Source organism: Drosophila subpulchrella, unplaced genomic scaffold (assembly GCF_014743375.2).
Source record: "Drosophila subpulchrella strain 33 F10 #4 breed RU33 unplaced genomic scaffold, RU_Dsub_v1.1 Primary Assembly Seq12, whole genome shotgun sequence".
Classification (NCBI taxonomy): Eukaryota; Metazoa; Arthropoda; class Insecta; order Diptera; family Drosophilidae; genus Drosophila; species Drosophila subpulchrella.
In genome coordinates, this window is record NW_023665462.1 from 8,358 (window position 1) to 31,865 (window position 23,508).

The window sequence follows — 23,508 nt, forward strand, 5'->3', positions numbered from 1 at the left end:
GTTTGCACAAAAGAACCCAAGAAATATAATGGAATTTAGGAAGATATCTACATGACTGTTAACATTTTTTAACAAAGAATTAAATTATTGAATATATTTTTTTACTTTTCTTTCTTTCTGGATTTATAAAAGTTTCCTGTGATTTTTTTGTCATTTTTAAATAACTCAATAACACAGCACAACAAGGTATAACACATAATATTTAAAAATTCAATGCAAGTTAATTTATGTTTAGCCATAACTGAAAACTGATTTTTATAAAGTGAATTTTCATGATAGTAATTAAATTTAGATTGTCAGATTTTGTTTATAAAATTTTAGCACATGGACAATTTTCGTTAATTTTGTTCTTATCTATACAAACAATATACATTTTCAAAAGTGAAGTTTATAAATTGAATTAAGTGCCATTTGCCAGATATTTGTTTCTGCCTGTTTTGCGGTTGTTGAATTAGGGAAATATTTTTGAAAGAGTATCAATTGATTGACGAATATAATTGTGATAATTTCTGTGCTCTTTGTCTATTTCCCCCTATATCATTTCCCCGCCATTCAATGAGCTGTCATGAAAATTGTGAGATGTCACTGCCATTTTTCTGGTGCTATGTGGATGCCAACACTTTTGCAGTGTTTTTGTGTGTGCTGTCACCTTCTATTCGCCCATTTGGATGTCCTTTGTCATCGGGCTGCGGGTTCGGGGGTCCTGTATAGGGGGGTCCTCCATCCTTTATGCTCACCCCCGCAGAGCCATTTGCCATTTTTAATTGTTTACCTGCAAAACAATAGGCGGACAAAGCTTTTGTTTTTCCCCCCATTCAATGCGATTCGAGAGTGCTCTGCGACAAAAAAATAAATCGAGGACGAAAATAAAAATGGGATTGCCTGCAACAGGTTCGGGGATGGATCGGAATGAAACGAATTAAAAGCTGTACAGTATACACACATAAAACAGTTTTGTTCGATATAAGGTTCCAAATCACTTCATAGTGGATTACTTATATTGGTTCTCAAGTTGAGAGTTTTTTTTAAAAATGAAGAAAAATATAATTTATCAGATTAATATCAAACAAAAGTAAAGTCAATCTATAAGTTCAATTCAATTTAGTATGGATTACTGAAAGTAATGCTCTGTCCTCAATTTCAAACTCTTGTCTAGCAGCATTTTAAATTTCCTATATCATTTTCTCATTAAACAATAGTAACTTAAATGTATTTATGTAAAAATACCAATTAAACCTGTGTAAATCAAGTTCATCTTGATATATTTTCTATATGTGCACGCTTTAAGTTTTTGGGGGCCAAGGACACTCGATGGAGGCCTCTTGGAATTTTCGAGCTCGCTGATTTTGGGCCGCACAATCATTTGTCTGCTGACTGGGCAGCCATGAATCTGCATTTATTTTGGGCCCAGCATTTCAACTCGCCTTCTCACTTTCTCTGTCTCTGGGGAGCCATGTGTGCATGAATATAATTTCGGGTTAAGGCCTGCAGGCGTATGGATGGCGTATCGGTGAACATGGAGGGCTATTAAAAGCCCCACAAGGAGCCCAACTCAACCCCAAATAATATCCTGGTACCTTGGCCGACGACTTTGTCTTCGGACTTAATGTTAATCCTGTGAGATGGGCACGAAGGACTCCATCTGCTGGTCAGTGGGCGGTGCTGACGTTTGACATTGACTGGCTGATAATATAAATATCATTGTTGCTTGCACATAATTAAGTCCGGACAGGTCGACGAAGCTCTTCAGCAACCGCATGTTTACAGTGGGGCAAGCCATTATTAAATATTATATTAAGAAATATTTCGATTTTAATATTAAAATACTATTTAATAATAAAATAGAATGCATAGTATGTCAATCTTATCTTTAAGTTTAGTTAAATAAAACAAAATATACTTATCACTTTACATATTTTATTACTTAACAGAAAATTATATTTATTCACAATTTACTGTGTTTAGTTTACCCTTTGATTAAAAGAAATATTTTTACAGAATCTTAAAAAAAAACATTAACGTAGTAGCAATCATTAAAAATCCACGAGATTTTTTTTTCAATTATTTGGGCAGCTGGTATTATATCGTATTTAAAATATTTTCTTACATACTTGGGAGATACTTGATAGAAATATTTCTACATAATTTTCTATGGTTTTCAAAGCAATTTAAAAGTGTCTAAAAGTATGCAGTCAAATCACTGAAATTATGTATAAAAATATATTGTAGCATTCTTTTAGGCACATTTAAAAGTGTTTTTGAAACACTATTTTCCTACCCTTATTCCTTATCCTGATTAGATTCCATTGTTTAAGTTCTCCATATTTGAGTTTCGAACCACTGTATAATATTTGATTGTGTTTTAGTCCTGCTGCCAGTGCCTTTAACTGTATTTTGTGTGTGTGTTCTGGGTCCTGGGAAATGGAAGATGGGAAATAATGCGCCTAGTGCCAGCTCCAGTTGGCAGTCTGTTGGCTTTCAGCTTTGGCCGCTAATTAAGCCTGTTTATCGAAGTAAGTTAGCTGTTCAACTTTCGCTCCAGAGCCCTTCATCCTTCTATATTGTATACCATACCCTACCAAGATGATCAGCTCAGTTTAGTTTTATCAGCTAACAAATTAGCTGTCTGTGTGGATGGGTACGAGTGTGTTTGTGTCACCACACACTATAAGAACAACAGAATTGGGAGAGCTCTTAAGTGCAATAATAAAGCGATTCTCGTAAATGCCGCAAAGCCTTCAAGTTCAGCTCTAATTGGGTGAATTATCGAGGGAAATGAAAATGGTTAGCCATATGTGAGCAACTTCGTGGCATTTTGGCACTGATGTGTGGTTCGCAAATGTCCTTTTCCCGGAAAATATGGCTAAAAAGTGGTCCGCAATGCATTGCGGTTTGCTTTGGTAATGACAATTTATTGGCCACCAAAGTTAATTAAATGACAACGCACAGCATCAGCAATCAAACTCAGAAAAACCGCAATTAAATTGCTAGCAAATAATTGCCATTTGCCAAATAAAACTACTCCTACACCAATTTGCTCCAACCAAAAGTTGGTCGCTTTATAAGCATTTCTGAACACCACCTTTCTGCCAAAAGTTTGCAGTTTATTTGCTTCATTTAAGCTGAACTTTAAACATACTTGCACTGTGAACTATTTATCCAATAAAATAAATCGTTGATTAAGCTTAAGTGGAAGGAAGCTTAACTACAGGAAAATTGAACAATTTGCTGTGACTTGGGTATTTTGAAATTTTACAGAAAATGGCAAGACATTTGTATTTTTCTCATGTACCTAAATTTGCAATTGAGTTCGAGTATTACAAAAAAAAGGCGTAAACATGAAACAAAGCGAAAAACTATTTCCGCTCCATTGGTTGGCAAATATTTGCTACATTTGTTTGTCATGAAAGCGGAAGATATATCTAGAGAGCCCAGAACTCATGACAATTGTGAAGAAGATAAAAAGATAAATGGGCGCAACGATGCGCATGATTATTAATATTGTTTACAAAGGACGTATTTTTTTCCTATTATGGATTCCAGTCTGAATTTGCAAAAATGCATGCGGCCCATTGAACCCCTGAAAAAAGAGCTGTAGAGACAGAATCTCCTCTGAAATGTTGGGCAAACAGAAGGCCATGAATCAGTGAGGGCCCCGGAACCCCTCGTCAAACAAGGACTTCCCCTTCGGACAGTTGGGGTCCTGCGACTCCTGATCTCTCACTGAAAGTGATTTGCACTCTGGGTTTCTGCTGTTGGTCCTGTGGATAAATGTTGGCCCTGCACTGACGAACTGATTTCCCCCACATTTCCCCTCGTTTGTCAGCTTGTCAGAAGGAACTAATGAGTGAGTGGATTATCCTTTCACTCCCCTCGTAAAGCTCCCTTCTTCCATTTTCACATAATCATATGCACACAATCGAGGAGCATCAGGTGCATAAGTCATAAGGCCTTTGTAACAACATTGAGTGGGTGTGGGTGCCCCAACTATAATTAGCAATTAATGAAGCGCACAACACAGAGATTATACGGTAATTTCAGGAATTATAAGCCCTAATATCATCCAATTAGATTTGCACGGTGCAAAATATTGTGCTCGCACAGAAACAATATTATGTATAAATAATTAAAAGTAATGAGTTAGTCCAGACACAGGAAAACGATTAATGTTTGTATAATAGTTACGTTAAGAACAATTTTTCCATAACACTTAAACATATTATATTAAATTTATATTTCAAGGATCTACGGCTTTGCATATCTTAGGAAATCTTCCAAAAGGAAAATATGTTGAGAATATGGATCATGTTAAATACATACCAAATGGTTTTTTTTTTCAAGGTATGGCTAATATTTTAATTAAAGAAATGAACAAGCAATCCAAAAATGTTTTACAAAGTGGTGGCTGCTAAATGAATATATAGTTTGCCAAAAATTGGTTCTTTTAATGTTTAAAATTATTATTAGATTTAACAAACTAAGTGCTTAAATTGTTTCTATATTAAATTGTTTGTTAAACAGAAAACTCTACCAACCAAATACAGTTGGAATATCAAAGGGCCAGAAATAAAATGTTCAAAATAAATGCAAAATATTGTCTGTATTTTATCTTGGCGCTAGAGAAGACTACTCATCAGCAAGTTTTTTACTTTTTTGCAGGGAATTTTGCGACGCATGTGGGAAGATTCCATTCTGGGAAACGCGTTCCTAAGCGACTGATAAGCAAAAAGTTGTTCGGACAAATTCCGCTAATTGGCGGGCGATAAGCGAAGTGTCCGAGGAAAGAGAAAATGCATGTAATTAATTCTGCCGTTGATTGTGAGGGCCATAAAAGCGGGTGCTGAACCGCAGATTCGAGCCACAGTCAGAAAAGAATCTCGGCCAGCTGGATGATGATGGATCTAAGGAATTTGACCCTACTGACCGTAGCTCTGGCCCATTTTCGCATGCCACACGTTTGCCCATATTCAGTATTCGGATGAAGATTCCGTGGAATGGTGTCCACCGGATGATGATAATAACACCAACAATAATAATACCGATAATAATGGGAATGAGAATAAAACGGATCATGATACAAGTTTGTGTGCGAATTTCCAGCACATTCGCGATCTGATCGATCAGGAGACCTTAATAGAACTGATCGAAGTGCACTATAATTGTGATGCGAAATTCCGACGCGCCATGAGGTACTACGATACCCCGGGTTTTCGTAAGGGTGACCCAAGAGCTGACAGATACGGCTGCCTATCAAAACCGTTCTTCGCGAACTTGAATCGGAAAATGTGGATACGGGTGATATTGCCAGCGTTGCGGATATATTCTATTGTATCATCCTTCCGGTCCAGAAACCGGCCGAAATTGCGACTGCAAGGGCCGTAAGGCATCATACATTCGTCGGAGATCTGTTGAATATAATGCCCCACCAGGCGGTGCACAATTATGTCGCCGAGTCTCGAGCCAATAACACCAATTTTGGTAATTTCACAAAGGCAGTGGTCTCGCAGGAGTTTCAGGCCACTCTGAAGGCCAATATTGTAAGTAGATCACGTTTTATTTCACATAATTACTTTCCCGTTTCTAATAATAGTCGAAAGTGCCAAACAAAATTTCTGGGATTTTCAATCACTTGTAAAGGTGCCTAAAAGTATGCAAATATAAGTTTAGTTCTGGAAATATGATGGATGTTTCCAAAAATACCAAGATTTACCGCATAGTTTTAGACACCCTTCCAATAATAGAAACCAAACTTAGTTTCAACTGGTTTGCGGATATTGTGTAACTTAAAGATGTTAATTGAATGCGTTTTTTTTTATTTTTGATTGTTAAAACCAAAAAAACACAAACGAATATGTTATAGAGAGAACTATCAAGTACTACGAAATATAAGAAAGGAAGGTATGTCCTTTATTTAATGAACATATATTAGGAATAACAAACAAATTTAGAGAATTGTCCGAAATGGTTGAATCATACTCAAGATTCATATTTATTACCTAAATTTGGGTAATTGTTTCAATATTATAAACACATCCAATCCTTAACCTTACCTACCTATTCCAAACTTACCAAAAAAAATGTCGGGTAATTTTGTTTTCTGAGTGTGTTCTTACTTATAAGAGATATATTTGTTGACAGTGTATGACAGAGTAATAAGTTTCTGATGTATATTGATTGATTTGTTACCTTATTCTCCCCCCAATTCACCTTGCAGAAGAAGCACGATGTCGTTAAAACCGTTGCGCACCCTTCGCAAAAATGGCTGGAATATCCCGGAACTGCTCCGCGCCATGTTGACCATTTTCCAGTGGTGACCGGTTCGGTCCACTCGCAGTTTGAGTACTTGAGTAATCCCGCTATTGTATGTAAACCCAATAAAGCAACAAGTGAAAGGAAACAGCTCCGCAAGGGGCACTCACGGTTGACACCTGTCCATTTGGGGACACCTGTCCTGCAAAGTGGGCGGCACAATGACCACCCACTGTGCCCGGCAGGACATCAAAAGTTGTCAGAGCGGTCGTTTCCCTTTCAGCACGCTCCCTTTGTAATTGCCATCATTTGTAACTGCAGCGGAAGTGTCGAGGAAGGAAGGACTCGTGTTGGAGATAATCAATCCATGATGTCCTTCGTGGACAACTGCACGCTTTGTTCTCTTCATTTTCACTCGGCATGCTTTTCACCTAATTTTCCTTTCAGCCCACGCAAATTTCGTTGTCACAGGAGAACCTGAAGTTTTCAAAGCTCATTAAAAGAGCTTAGCTACAATTTTCTGAAGCACTTTGCATTATTAATTAGGGAATTCTAAAATTAGTTCTTAGAGTTTTATACCTGTGCAAGTGAAATACAAGTTTAATTCATAGCGATTTCACAAGGTACAGAGAAAATAGTTAACGTAAATTGATTGGGAAATTAAAAAAGGTTTTCTATGGATTTGTTAAGTCTATTTGCTTTAAAACTCCTACAAAATGAGCCAACAAAAAACAAGGGTTGGTAATAATTTGTAGGGCTGTTTCTCGTCTTTACGGTGAGCTTGAAGTAGATTTTAGAACCCACTGCCAAACTAAAATCTTAAATACTGAAATCACAAAAAATTCTCCTTCCCAATAAACAAGAATATTAATATTAATACTTGCTTGAAGGAAATTGTTGACTTAAATTCACTTTAAAATTTCACATAGTTATCATCCCTTTTTTAGATATTCCGTTTATACTTGAGGTCCCCCGTCGATCCTAAGTACGTTCCCATTAAAGACAGCCCTCTGCTGCCACTTAGGAATCCCAGCTGGGTATTTGATTTGTCATCAGTGCTGCGAACATATTTCAGGCATCGACGGGAGTTGCTTATCGGATGGTTATCCGGATTTGTGGCCGCTTGGCGGCACTTGGCAAAACGAATTAAGACTCGTTACACTTTCATGGCCTGCGCTCAATTTGCGAGCTGCCAGCTGGCAGAGTCCTCGATTCGACTACTTCAACTTCCTTCCATCTACCAGCCTTCAACAAGGACTCCCCACCACCTATGCAATCGCACAGTTTGAGCGGCGCAAATGCCTGCTCATGGCAATTGATTTATGCCTGCGACGTGACTTCATTTCGGGACAGGATTTTTTGGGGGGGGTTGGGGCTGCAGCACCTGTTGTCGTCTTTCCTCTTATTAAATTAACAAAGTAACAACCTCAGCGCCGTGTGGGCGTGTCTATCCTAGGGCAGGCCAAAATCCGATGCCATTATGCCGTTATAACTGTATAAACAAATCGGGTGCGTGACACGCCCACTCCCGCCCGAAATAACGTGCCTTGAACTAGAACAAAAAACACTCAAATCCTCGAATCTGGAACTGGGAATATAGAACCACGAACATCCCCCGGCTCGGGTGTCAATCAAGTTAAATGTTAATGAATTACTCGGCTTCGGTACAAGGATATGCTGACAGGACCGTGGGGGAATGGGGCCGCCAAGTTGTTTTTCTCTCCACACACACCTCTTGCTTACCTATTCCTTCAGCTGCGGTTGGGCTGTCTAGTGCTTAAGTCCTTGGAGGAGTGTGGTGGACTTAAAGAGGCTTAGGTCAAGCCGAAAATACATATAAACAAAGAAAACGTGTAATATGATAGCAAAGAAAGGTTGATCCTATTTGCTGTTCAGATAAAATTACTAACCACTTCTTTAATTGAGGATCTTTAGTTCTGATTAAATGTTGGATTATGTGTTTTTAGACTTTCATGGAGGCTTTATTGTGACAAATTTAGTTTTAGATTTTGTATAAAAACATATTAAAATAAAGTATGTACTTTGTTAAAAGCTTAATTTAATTTTATAATTAATTCCGATAACAATTAAAGGTGTTATTAAATACCAAGTCACATGGTTTCTGAAGGTGACTAAAAGTATGCAACAATATATTTGGAGTTAAAAATAAGTAGCATACTTTTAGGGATTTTCAGAAGAGTTTTCAAAACTCTAGTGTTTTGGTAGGACCCCAAGTAGGGGTTACTTCGATATTCAACAATTTTGAGAAGTCCTGAAACCATTAAGGATTTTTTTCAGACCCAAAACCTCAAGGACATTTTGCGAGGTAACCGACTAGCCGACCCTATCACCCTGATCCCAGCCAGCTTTCACTGTCATTGCCATGGGTCAGGATGGAAAGACGTTTGCCTATCTGCTCCTGAGCCCGCCTGTCGTCGTCCTTCTGTTTTCGTCCTGTCGGCGAACAGGGGCGAAATAAATCGTTGCATACTTACGTGCGCAAACAATTTTTGCTCTTGGCTTCGCCTGGTAAAATCGAGGAACGCGGGCACTACGTGTCATTGAATTCATTACGCTGTCAGTCGTGTTTTTTTTTTTCATAAGGCGTATGCAGTAGATTAAACCAGCAAAAACAACAGGAAAGCCAAGAAAAAAAACAAATACAAAAAAAAAACGCTCAAGCAATTTGCATTCTGAAATGAAATAATTAATTAACGCTGTCGTTGGCTGAATCGTGATTTGGTTTCCGAACAAGGCTCGTTTATTTGTGATGTGTGCAAATGATCCGTCAACACCAGTCGAAAGGTCGAAAAAGTATGCAAATGGTTGGTTTTTTTTTGCCGCCCTTCCACATTTACATTCGACACTAATGATGATGCATGCAGCTTTTATGTGGGGGAAAATAAATAAGAAGCATTCGCGAGATATATCGACAATCGCTTTAAAACTAACCAATGTAATTAAGCCTTTGGTATAAATCCAATTATAAAATCATTTTAATGAAAAAAAAGGACCACTGAAAAAGCCAAAATTAATTAGTGCAAATGCCTCCTGCGGCTAACCGATATTAGTACTTGAATAATATAAGTACATGTACATATAATTCAAATAAATTATATAAAAATAGGTGAGTAACAAATGAAGTGATTAATATAAATTTGCATTTAAGCATTATTAAAAAGGTCAGTATTTATATTGATGCATAACTTGAGTTTTTTTATGAATGCAAAGTCTATTTAAATTTAATGTAATAATTTTAAAAGTAAAAAAAAGATTTATACAATTTCAGTTGGTTTTAAGCCTTTAAGGGACATTAAGATATTTTAATTGATTACATATTCCGGGCTTTTCCTTATAGCATTTTTATTATAGCCTTATTAATTTAAAAACCCATTGAAATAATTTAAGTGATTTACAAATTCAATGCTATTTTACCATATAAAGCGAATTAGCAGTGACAAAATTATCCTTAAGTTTAACGAGTCCCTTGGCAACTCAGGCCTAGACAATCGGCTACAAATTTGCCATTGTCAAGGCAACAGTGCAATTGAGGGAGAATCGCTACCAATTGTTGGCTTGATTTGTTCTCAAATTTTATTATGGTAACGAATGCTGTTCCCTCGATGCAGCTCGGCAACAAAATGCGATTTGAGTCGATTGATTTCCACTAACAGTTGGATTGCCAAGTGCAATATGCTGGGTCTTCAAACTATTCAAGGACTCGGCAACAAATCGAGTTGGTTGAGGAATTTGTAGGTACTGAAAAGTTTTTCCGTAGTTCTACTAAGGACATATAAATTGGAATATCCTTTACAAAACTGGCATGATTAATATCGACGGCATCGATGGAAATGGAATTATGTTTTTTTCTTTATGGTCATTCGCCTTTTCTTTACCCCTGAAGCTTGGACCCTTCCTTTGTCCGATTTCCATTACTTACTTTCGCTCTTTGTTTTTCGTACTATTGGGAATTTGAGCTGTCCTGAAATGTGACTAAAATAATGGTGTTTCGTTGATAAAAACTTTTCTCACTCAATGCTCTCATAACACTTCAGATTTATGGTCCGTGCTATCGGTGCTCCTCCGCTGGTCTCCCTTCGGCGAATTGGGTAAGTGAAACCGCACGGGCCAATGGCCATAAATAAATGTGGAGTATCAGCTAGCAAATCTCATTACTTGGACCCGGCCATCTTGGTTGGCGGACAGCGGATGAAATCGATGAAATTTCCCAGCTGCGAAACCCAATCCTGCCCAGAAGCAACTTATCTGTGGTCAATGGAAGTGCATTCCCCGATACTCGAATTCCCAGATAAATAATACATTGCATTGCAAGATTTCGCCTGTGGCAATTCGATCGGCTTCACACTCTTAACGAGCGTGTTTAAGTGAATTTTGCGGTTGCCAATAATGTATAAATTAATAGCCTCCATGCGAACGCCGGGAAAAGAAGGGACACAGGAAACAGCAGTCGTTGAAATTGCTTTTCGCCGGTTAAATGTTTCCATTTAATATGCTGACCAACTGAAGGAATGTGATTTACATTGCGAAAGACCCAGTGGTGATGGGATACTCTTAAAGGTTCTTAATTTCAAGTCAGGGTTATAATATCTCATCTGTCAGAAAAAGTTAACATGAAGTTAAATGATCCGTGAACACGAATTTCGATTTCTCAATGTGATGTTAATTTTACGAACTAGAAATCTTTACGAAGGCTGTGGAATTTTGGTATAACTTATTAACGTTAGTATCTGTTTGCATAACCGACAAATATCTCATCTGTCAGAAAAAGTTAACATGAAGTTAAATAATCCGTCAAGACGAATCGATTCCTCAATGTGATGTTAGTTTTAGAAAGAAAACTTTTCGAAGGCTGTGGAAATTTTAGGTAAACTTTTAAACTCAGTTTCTGTTTGTTAACCGACAAATTTAACCTGAACCATTGCCTCCGGCTTAGAGTCTTTAATGCTCAACTTTAACTTACAGTTAAAACTTTTGACTTAAAAGTTAATATGACGATGACTATTTTTAACTAAAGGTTAAATAAAGTTACTTTCGTAAATTATATTGTAAAACTTATTTGATGAACTATTAAGCATTGCTAAATTTAATTTCCATGCTTGCTCTATCGTTTGATTAATTGAAAGCTTCATGTGCACAAATATCCGCAGGCAAAATACCATCTGTTATTTGCGCTTTCCATAAAACTATTGCGGGGCTTAAATGCGCAGCAGACATAATAGCCGAGTTAAAATTCCATAAATGTTTTACAAGTGAAACAGCTTCAATTGGCAGCAGGCCAATGAATTTCCAACAAAAAGAGCCAATCGGATAAAACGGAAGCGGGCGAGTAAAAAATGTGAGGAAACTATACGTCCTTTTGTGAACTTTTGCATGCCAAGTGTAGAAGTAATTATAATGGAATTGGGAATCTTTTTGGGGAATATTCTAATTATCAGTTGGACGCACACTTGCTTTCACTGGCAAAAAGAACAGACACATTGGGCATTGAAATAGTTTTGGCCCCGGCACAGTTGTAAGATGAGCTCAAGTTTTGGCAACCTCCAGCCAGCAGGAATATTATTATTTTTTTTCTGTTGACTCTTATCTTGGTTCCCAACTATTTCCCCTTTGTAGGGGGATGCAGATGCCTTGTGGTCTCTAAAGTAGCCATGCGGGCGTTGCTTTCCTAACCAGCGCAAATATTTTAACCTACAGGCCAGGACAAAAGCAGGCCAAGAGATTGGGGGTTTTTGGGGTTGGCCAAGTAGAATAAATGTTGTCGAGATAAACCGTCGCTTTGTGTGTCGTTTTGGGTGCTCTCTCTTCTTAAAGGCCCTTAAAGCGTTCCGAATTTTTTGCACTTTGCATGCAAACGTTAAAAACTTGCAGCATGCCACGGGCTGTCCAGAACAATATGGCCAACTCCCTCTAGACCCCCGTTTATATGTATGTACGTCCTTACGGCTACGTGACTTTGGCACGCGTCGCGTTCCGTCTGCCGACCCACGGTCATTTTCCATTGTTGGTCATTAATTTGAAGGCAAGTGTGTTTGGGGGTTTAAACTAGCGGACGCGCGCCTTTCGTCACCAAAACCGCACACGTACAGCCGTACATCCATCGATAGACAGGGTGACCCATTGGGACTCGGAAGGGGTATCAGGTGGCTTGGAGTTGGTAAGCAAAAATACTTTACTTATATTTTGTATTTAGTATTTAAGTTTTGTTGGGGAAATTTTAAAAATATTTTAAGCAAGAATAGTTTTGAAATCCAAGCCGAAAAAAAAATATTTACAATATTTAAAACTATGAAGTTTATTGATAAGACTCCCAAGTATTAACAATATATTTATAATAAGACAAATAATATTCTTGGTAATTTTATTTTATTTTAAATCGTATCAATATTCAAGTATTTTAAGTACCAGCTACAAAGAAAACAAATTGATATCATATGAAATCTGAAGATCTGAAGAGCCTATATTTGCTATAGCTCATGCCCATTGTTAGCATTTAGTTACAATTAATTGTTAGTATTATTTAAATCATAAAATAAGTAAGTAGCAGATATATTTAGTAAATCTATTTACTGGTAATGGTAACAATTTAATGGTCTTAGCATTGCTTTATTAAATTAGATTATTCCCATGATCGTAAAACGTTCCAAGTCCGTCATATTCAAATGTGACCATTTTAATATTCATTAATTCAGAAGTATTTCCCTCCAGCACCCTGTACGCCCGTATGCTTCGACCACTTTGTCATCCGACTCACGTAGGGGACTCACGTATGCCAGCCCCGAAAAGGATTGTCCACGCTTTTGGTCAAGTTTAGCCCGGTTAGGTCCTTGGTCCTTGGTTCTTGGCCATCAGCTCGATTAGATGTTGTGGCCTAGCTGCGTCCTTGCGGTCATGTTTTGTGGATTCAACCTAGCTGACCGTCTGGTCTGGCTTTTACCCGAAAACGGTGGTGGGGGTCGGATTGCGAGGTTTCGAGGTGTCGGACAGCTAGCAGGCGTTAAAAAATGTTTTAGCAGCGCATTTTTGAGGTTAACAGCGTGCACGTGCTGGTCCAAAAGAGGAGTGGGGTTAATGGAGGGGTTGGAGATTGGGGACTGGGAGATTTGGCCAAAAGGTGGCGACAATCGCCCAGTCGAGTGCCGAGAGAGATTTTCTAGCCTCGCTGTACGTGATGGCAACAATCGTGTCAACCGCCGCCGGACTGCCATGAATTATGACGAATAGGTTCGGGTGTGTATGGTACTTCCAAGTGGATTCTGGTAAATCTCGGCCAAATCTCCGGGCAGGCGTGTGTGTGCTCCTAGGCAAGACAAATAAACTGCAATCGTTGGGGCATAAATCCTAATTCAAGTTTGATTATCTCTTCCCTTTGGGAAAAGAGTGGCTTTAAGGCAGCTGCTGCAGCTGTCTGGGTAGTCAAAACAAAGGCTTAATGTGGCCGGCAGGCAGTGCTATCGGATGCCCCACTTTCGAATCCCAGAAACGGAAACAAAGTCCCCAAGTCCCAATTTCCCAGGCGAGCATTACGAACATTTCCTTTGTCTGCACAGTGAAAATGAAGGTATCGCTATTCAAAGTATCTTTTTTGTCATAACATCAAGATTATAACATTTCAAGGGTCAACAGAGTTGTTTTCACACAGTTAGGTAAAATATTTTAAAACGATTACTGAATCTAGATGAAAGATTGCTTAAAGAAAGGTTTTTTATTTGTAAAAATAAATCTTATGGGTTCATTTGTTTTAAAAAAAATTTGAATGGTAAAGTAAAATAAGAGCTACCAAATAATATCTTAGGACTTTTCGGTGAGTTTCGATGCCGTTGATTCTTAGACGCCCGCTTTCTTTCATAAAAAGTATAACCAGTTTATTTTAATGGTTTTTAATAAATATAAATTAGCTGGAATATATTTTAGTGCTTCCTTAGTTTTATTATTATATCATCCAAGAATAGGAAATAAAAAAAATACCCCATTTAGGTAAGTCTTTTAAGAACTCTTCTTCTGTTCTTTCAGTGATAAGCATTTCCATGCAATCCAAGTCCCTTGGATAAGCGAAAAGTCAAGGCAAAAACCTGGAACATTAAATCCGTGCAGCCATTAACATTTACGATTTCGCATCCGGAGGTCAAACATTCAGTCACACGCACGAATGGCAGATGTTTGCCATCGAGGATTGGATGTGGTCCGGAAAGCTCGAAAAGTCCGAGGAGCCCCAAAATGGGAGGCGTTTAACAGGCGATGGCAACTGAAAACACATCCTGCGATATCCTGTGATATGTGAAGTGAGGGAAAGGGGCAGTGGCATTGCAATTCTGGAAATCGACCAGGACCCTCTCTATTTGTTTGCAGTTTATCTGGGACTGGTACCTGGAGTGCCCGTACACCATTGGCCCCTGTGTGATCGCCTTAGTGAGTCAGTGGGCCGGAAAGCGGGCAAAGATTTCCACCCAGCTCGGGTTTGGTTGCGTCTAAAGTTTTGCATTTTAATAGCCTCTTAACTGCCGACCATTGCACTATGTTTGTTTATGTTGCACAGGTAGAGGCTGTGGAAGCCAGGTCTTTTGGCCAGGTGTTGCCTCCATCCCCACCGAGATTTGCATGCGATTGCATTTTCAACTTGGCCAATTTTCGGTCCAGTTGTAGGCTCTTAAAAGCGTTCTGTTCCCCTCAACCGAATTTGGTTTCGAAATGCGAAAACACATCAATTGTGGCAGTCAGTCGTAGTGAGTTTGGTTAGGATTTTAGGATGGAAATTGTTGGGATACGCCAGCAATGGGATTAATTGTTTCTTGCAATTAGCTGAGGTTGCATTGCTTAGATACCGAAATTTGGCTCAGTCTGGTAGCTTAAAGGCTCTTGGAAAGTATTGCAGACAGAAGGTAATTAAATCATAGTTAATCGATTAGGATTAGTCTACAGTTCTCAGGCTGCTTGAATATGTGGCTTTCTTTAAATACATTTGTCTTCAGTTGGAAGGTAGGAAGTTCTAAATATAAAACAATAGTAAAACAAATCCTTTAATTTAAAAATATCACGTTCTATTGTTCTATTTATTTAAAAAATATCTTTTTAATATATCATTTGTATTAGGAAATAATGTTGTTTTTTTTTTTTAAATCGGTTTAAAACTTTATTGAGTCATACATCCGAGGTTAGCTGAGTTTTTGGCATAGTCTCAGTGTGTCGAATTTTAATGACAACCATTTGGCCTGATGGTGTACCCATCATGGGGGAATCCCATCATCATCATCAGGGGCACTGCTGTCAGCGCCAAGTCACGTTTTCGCTGGGCTTCTCTTGGCTTGCTGAACTATCTCTGCCTTCTTTTCAAATTTTAGCCAGTATTATTCAGTTTCACCCGGCTTTTCCGCATTTTCTAGCCGCGTTTTTGTTCGTGGGAGATTCGTGACGTAACGCTAATGCACGCCCTGCAAAGTATGCAATAAATTTAATGTTAGTTTAAGGGCACCTGGGTGTGAGTAAGTGTGTGTGAGGGAAAAAAAAAGGATTTCCTGCCATCTCTCTATCATAAACATTAACAGCTTTTACTTATATCATGACAGTCGCTTTAGCACCAGACACTATAGCAAATGCGACCTACCAGGCAAAAGGATGCTGCGATTTTTCCGGCATGCGACAAACTGTTTGCTTAATAAGTTCCTGCCGAATTCTGGAACCACATGAAAGCAAACCACGTGGGGAATCCCCCACCAGACTGAGGTTAAAAACCCTTCATTTAAAGGGATCCCTCCTTTGCGGTCACTATGGGAGGAATCCTCTGGCATGCCCATCACGTCTCGATTCGTTTAAAACTTCAACCCGCCGCCGGTTAAAATCAAATTCAATTAGTCCATGTGCTAGGAAAGCGAAAAATTGTTTACAATCTGTTTCGAATTCTGTTGGCCGTTTATTCTTGAACTTTAATACGTATTTCTTACAGTGCATTTTATGGCTATTTATATTGTTATTTTATTGAGAAGCTATTCACATCTTCTCCCTTAAAAGGTTTTCCTAGATTTGAAAATATCTATAGTTAAACAATTAAGACGCTGAAATTTATAAAAATTGTTGTTGAAAAATTATAAAATATTTTTTTTATGAGAATGTTTTTTATCAAAATAGGAAATAATTAAGAAAAAATAGATATTTATTAAAAATTTTGGAGGTTTTTGGTTGATAGTAACATATAGGGTTATAGGTGAAAAATAATCAAAAATAAAATACAATGGGTTATAGTGGTTTTAGATTAAAATTGATTACTAAAGAATTAATAAACGGCCAAAAAATAGATGTGAGAGAACACAATAACTCAAGATTTGATATTATGGGAGGCTCGCAAATCTTTGTAGATACAAATAAGTGTTAGAGCCAGTGCGATAATGAAACCATAGAAGATTAAGTTCATTGTCGTCGGGGGTTTGTTTTCCTGTGGCATCCTCCGTGGTCAACATCATGGTACTGGTCGTTGTACGTTCTTCGTGGTCCCCAGTTCATCACTTCCTGATACGAGGGCGGTGGAGTGTTAGGCTCTACATTGATTGACTCAGAGGAACTCCTATCGGCGAACTCATTATTAATATATATATATCTATATCTCAAAAGTACAAGCTTTAGAAAGAATTTAATGAAAACTTGAATCTGATTTAAACACCACTTAACGCGAGGGTCTTGAATACAACTGTTATTAAAAATGACGAACGAAAGAGAAGATTATATAATGGGGGAACGTTTTCAGACGTTTTGGTTTTGGGTTAATAATCTGTGAGCGACTCACAAAATATTACTCGTTTTAAGTGAAAGAACTGATAAGCTTTGGTTTCAAGACTCTACACTTAGGAAAAAAAGTAATGTAGATAAGCGTATATGATTAAGGCAGTGGAACTCAAAAAGTACTTGTTGATAAAATATATTATTTTTTAAAAAAAATATTTAGTTTCTGTTTATTTATATTATAAATATAAAAATTTATAATTATAATATATAAACAGTTTTAAACTTGTTTGATGAAAAAAATATTTAGTTTCTGTTTATTTATATTATAAATATAAAAATTTATAATTATAATATATAAAACAGTTTTAAACTTGTTTGATTCAATAATGTAAAAAAACACATATATTCTGGAATTATTGTTCTCACTGTGACTCTCGCAAAATTTTTAAAAAGCGAACTTATACATTTAATGTTCCGCCTGATTGGGATTATCGTTCGCCTTTTGTGAATCATTAAGTCAGAAAGCTCAATTTATATATAAAATAATATAATATATAATAATAATACCAGATTTCATTGTAAAACACTGTGTACTCAAAATCGATGAATTAAATACTTTAATATTTGGTAATTTTTGTTATAAATACTTTTTATTGGCTTATAATTTTTTTAACTATAAAAACTAAGTAATAATTGCAGTTCATCCGATTTGAATTGAAGCTAGGCCTATTTGTTAGCCTTGCAGGAAAATTTTAATTTTTTAAATTTTATTTTTTTATCCAGTTCTGATTTCATAGACGAACGATTCCCAGGGACGCTTTGCAGTTCGCGACAGGAGTGATGGACTTCATTAAAGCCATTAATGATCCATGGAAGCAGCCAGCATCCAGTCCACAGGTGGTAAACATAACTACGAAGGAGGCCACGTAGGCAATACTTCCGCGACGGGTTGTTGTGGTAGTCTCAATCTCGTCGAGGCATTTGGGACAGATCGTGAGTACCGAGTTGGGACCTGGGGAATCCCGCGTGGTAAGAACCGTGGTACTTCCCAATTCCGATCCAGTGGAACCCAGCCCATCGCCTCCGAATACGAGGGCGGGGGCGTGGCAGGCCTCTCACAGGTTAATTGCGAATTCATTCTGTCTTTATCTTCAAGTTATTAATATATTTCTCTTATTTATATATTTGGGTTTTTAGATTTTTTATTGAACTAGATGTGGTTGTTTTATTTTTATTATTTTATTTTTTGTTAAGTTGTAGTAAGTTTCAAGATCAAATACTTCAATAACCAACCTCTAACAGTGAGTGCTTGAAAGAACTAATGTCTGGATTTGGTTCGCTAAGCATAAAAAATGTAATTATAAGTACAGTCATATGTTTATGCACACAGACGCGGTCAAAAATATATCACTTTTCAAGCTATTACAAAAGAAATGTGTTTTGTTATGTTTAAAAGTTGCATACTTTTAAAGACATTTTTATATTTTGTGGAGCTAGCACAATGAATTTATTGGGAAAATTTTTAAAAGCACAATTTAATATTAAACACTTTTACTCGTATTACATTAACCAAATTTAATATTTAATATTTTTACATTATATTTATTGGATTAAGCGAATGGAACGGGGCAACCACTTTAAGCGAAAGCCTGAAGTAAACTGATTTCCTGAGCTTGCATTGCTGAGCTGTTGAAAATTTGTGATAAGCGATTCCGAGAAACCAGAGTAGAATGATTTTGTGGAAGCAGTGAGTTGGCGGGATTGCCGGCTTCACAAATGCAATGTTATTGATAAGCATTAATAACAGAGCCGATTTCCCTCACATATTTATTGATTGCGTCACTGGAATTGATAACCAATAAAAATAAAAGGGGACCCATAAGTAGAAACTGAATGCCGGGTATTTAATTCTGGAGGCATTTGTTTATATCGTTTGAGCTTAGCTGGCACAAGTAATATGAGAATGCTACATGTTATGCCTGATTTGTAAGTGATAAATAAGTTTATAAGGAAGTAACAAGAAAAATACCTTTTGCTCGCATGACTTATCTGTTAAAAACCGTCAAATTTTCTTAAATTGTACAGAACCATATCAAATTATTTGGAAAATGTAAGCTCGAAAGACTGGTTATACTTGATATTTTGCTTGTTTATTTAAAAGCTTAATTATTTTTCATTACAAAATTGTACACCATTAATGTTGTATGTTGAAAAGACGATCTGCAAGGACTTTTTTGTTGAAAAAGGGCATTTATAATATTTCAATATATTTTGAAAATATGACCCACTTAAGTTGGTCCAACAAAACGAGTTGAGTTATGTTGGGTCAGCAAAAAATTTTAAAATAGCCTGTTGAATTGAGAAGAGGGAAATACCATATTCTAAAATAGCCTGTTGAATTGAGAAGAGGGAAATACCATATTCTAAAATAGCCTCTTGAATTGAGAAGAGGAAAATACTATATTCTAAAAACTGATGACAAGCTTGAACTAAAATCTGAGATTTATTTGACTCATTCGTAGGATAACCCAACTTAAACCAATCAAACGCAACTTAGTAAATCTCAACTGTTCTTTAAAGTGTCCCCATGCGATAAATTCGATTTATGCAAAGATATACAGATACCCATTTAGCTATTAAGCCCACGCATTTGCATATATATATGCACGCCGTTGGAATTCAATAAATGTGAGACTCATCCATCACTGTCAGCTTAGGCTGCATGTGGATCGAGCTTTAAAGGCGCCTTAAATGCGGCGTTTAAAGCACCGTCGAAATGTCAAATGTGCGAAATGTTGTGATGTGCCGTGTGTTAGGCCAATGAAATATGGCCAGCAGACATTGCGTATACGCAATGGCAACCCGAGAAAATATGTGTAGCATCCCCACTTATGGATGCTGTCAATGAATTTTCGTAGGCGAGAGAAGCCTGAAATTAAATTTTTCCAACGACCAGTTGCAAATGCTGACGTGCCGTTGAAAATTCAAATTTGTCCAAAGCAATTACTCAGAATGCTTTGATGTGGCTGCTTAGAAAGCTTTGAACTTGGCCAGCCAATAAAATAAAATATATGGAGAGTATAGGAAAAATAAGTAACAAAGTCAGAATGCCTGGAATGCAGGCGAGTGCCTAAACATTCTTGGCAGCCCAGTAGCTATTTCAATTTTGAATGTCCATGTCCTACCACATTGCCCGAGGAAAAGGCCGACAGCTTCTTGAGCCCCATTTTCCCCTTTTTTAAGCGCCTTTATGGCTAATTAAATGAAATTGAACAGGTCCGCGCTTAATTGCCAGCGTCAGCAGGTGTATTAAAAATTAATAAAAAGCGTAGAACTCAACGAAAATGTTTAACGTTCATGGGCTTTTGTATGTGGCATGGGGTTGGTGTGGCTCAAATGTTTTTTATTGACTCCCGGTCCATGTCCCATGGCTTTTAATTAACTTTTCGTATTGCCGTCGCCATGCGAACGGATTTTGTGCCAGAGCTTAGGGAGAAAAGGATTTTAAAGCCGGCGAAAATGTGGTTAAGTATTAAATTCCTGTTGTACCATTCGCAATATTTGTATTTGTAGGGGCGCACCACATGGGCGTATGATTAATGCGTCGCCAGGACTCTGCACATTTCATTAAATAAATTGTAATTTATCAAAAGCACTGGAGGAGTTGGCGATTTGAACCCCTACCCCAAACCTACAAACACAAGCAAAATCAAAATAAATTACAGACAAGTTGAAAAAACTTTGACCATTAAATGCCCTAAAACCAAATATGGCCAATGACGACTTGTTTGCTGTTTTTTTTTTTTTTACTTTGGCCGGATTGTTGTTCTTATTCGCCCAGGATTTCATTGCAATTGATTTTTGGTGTCAGCTGCACGCTCACCCGGAGACAGACATGTCCAGGCCTTAAGCCTCCAGTGTCCTGCCACATTTTCCCACATTTCTCCGAAAACCCACTCCATTCCACCGAAACCGACCCACCGACAAATGCTGTGGTTGCGGCTTAAGTTGGTCGGCAAATTGAAAACTTTGTCGGTTAACTTGACCTGCCGAAAGCGAGGGGGTGTGGCAGAAAATAGCCCCAAAGCTGAGGCACATCAAAACAACATTTTTTCGTAGTCACCACCCCGAAATTTGGCCCATTCCACTGGCAAAATAAACAACCAGGCGGGACAAGCCGACGAAACCAGAAGGGCTCGGTCGCCTGTTGTGGCTGGATTTCTGGCTATCCAGCTGATTGCATTAACCACCCGAAAGTGGAGCCAAACAATAACGAAAATCAGAAGGGAATCAGTATTCCTTCTCTTGATGGAAAATCATTTACTTCGCGAAAGGTCATTTGAGGTGGAAAAGTGCCTCTGTTTATTCTATGATTGTAAAGCACTTTTAACTGCGTTGTGTTTTGTGATAGATCATTTTAGTTTATATAAAATACTTAACGAACGTATAAACTTTTCTTTCGCGCTTAATTCTTAAATATTTTCAAGATCTATTGAATTTTCAGCCAATTTTATATTTATTTATATTTTGGGTCGAATGTTTAGAATTTATATAATTACAATAATGTTCAATAGAAAAAGTGTAGTCTTTAAAATTTACTTTGTGATGTTTTTGAACAGCTTTCATATTAGGATTTCTCAAATTCTGATAAAGAGATTATAATTTCTTAACGTTAATTAAAAAAAAAGGTGTTTTTCGATAAAAATTTGTCTATTTAAAGAGTTTAATGTTGATAAAAGAAATTGTAACAGAAAATAAACTATATAAATGGTATGGTTATTTGCTTGGTGTAACGGAGGCTTATGAGAAAATTAAAGAATACCCATCAAATAGATGGCTTTAAATTGTAAATAAATATTGAAATAAAAAAAAAAAAACCAATTATGTCTTACTCAGTAGCTATGTTTCATTTACACTTGGTTAGTAAATAACCTACCTATGTTTATCCTAACTTTGAAGGATGTCTAAAGAACTTTCCCTTCCCCAAGAATAAAATGCTATTTCCAACTACCCAAATATAGCTATTCTAAAGGTGGAAAGTCCAACATGCTTTTAATATAAATAAATAAACAGACGTCTATGTGAATTGAAGGCCTACGGACAGCTGGCAACTCAAGCCTTCGGTTACCATCTGTTAATGGAAAAGGGAAACTCGGCCCAAAGCCTCTTAAGATGACTAGCCGAAATCACCCGGTCCCCGCATGACAGGCACTGTAGAGGGAGGGGGTTCGAGGCACAGGATGCACCTGGGCCACCGTGAGCTCCTCGTCCAGCTGGACATCTGTGCTGGAGAAGGGAGAGGCGCCGGTGATCTGGCCATAGATGGGCTGCATCACCCGTATGCTGGCCACCCTTTCCCGCCAGGTGTGCCAGAAGTGTTGCTTAAAGATGTGGCCCCCCGAACTCGAAGATCATGGGGTGTTCCAGAATAGCCAGTGGCCTGCCCAACGGCTGGACAATGTTCAACATCATGAGGCAACGGGTGGCCTTTCTGAAGAAATGGAACCGAATCAACTGCAGGGGCAGCATGCTAACCAGCTCGAAGCTCTCGATCTCCGGATCCAATCCTCTGGCCAGGAAACTGGGCACATCCCCGTACTTCGAGAAATTGTCGCAGCCGAAGAGCAGTCGATTGCAGGTGAGGCCTATCTGGTATTGGCGTAGGCCCATCCCACGGATATCCACCAGGGTGAAGGGATTCTCCACCAGCACCGGTTCGTAAATCTCCTCGTATTCGGCCAGCAAAACTTTCTGCACTCGAAACATACCCGCCAGCGACAGCGAGTTCTGTAAGTTTGGCTATAATTTAATTGAAATGTCAATCAAAGTTTGGCCCCGTCTATTTGTTTGCTTTGGGCTGTCAGCTGTTGTCGATTCTGTCGCCTGCTGCGGTATCGAAAACTATCAGGCAAAGTCGATTAGATCGTCGCCATAGCCATAGCCATTCCCATTCCCATTGCCATGGCCATCATCAAATGCAAATCACTGGACATCCGATGTCATTCGAACTCGAAGTCGGGGTCTGGATTTGAATTTAAATTGGCATTGGGTGGAAAGTCAGTGGGCATGGCTGATGGGCTAAAATGCTTGCATTAGGTGCACTCAGTCGAGGGCAAAGCGAAGTGCTGATGGGCATAATGATGCCGCCAAAGAGTGATAAAGAAACTCGGGCAGGGTAGCAGGGTGCCTCAATAAGTCGGCAAAGTAATGAAAGTCAATCAAAAATTTAAAAGAATTATCTATTACTGTTAAAAATCCGCTTATTCCACTTAACTGCTTAAGTTTATGATATAATTATTGAACTATTTTAAAAGGTGTCTAAAAGAATGCAACATTATATTTTAAATTGCTCCTAAAGATGAACTTTTTACTGCATACTTTTAGACACCTAAGACAAGTTTATCATTCAATACTTTAAGACATAAAACACAATATATTTTTTTAAATTAAAAGTACCATAAATTTTCACTGCATACTTTTAGACACCTATTTAATTTCAAATCTTCTTTAATTTCTGTGACATCCCTT

The 23,508-nt window shown here is 37.8% G+C and overlaps 2 pseudogenes; one reads left to right on the top strand and one right to left on the bottom strand.

Moving 5' to 3' along the window:
• Positions 1-4,895: 4,895 nt before the first annotated feature.
• Positions 4,896-6,314, top strand: LOC119558628 (annotated as a pseudogene).
• Positions 6,315-22,166: 15,852 nt separating this feature from the next.
• LOC119558623 lies at positions 22,167-22,812 on the bottom strand (annotated as a pseudogene).
• Between the last annotated feature and the right edge of the window lie 696 nt (positions 22,813-23,508).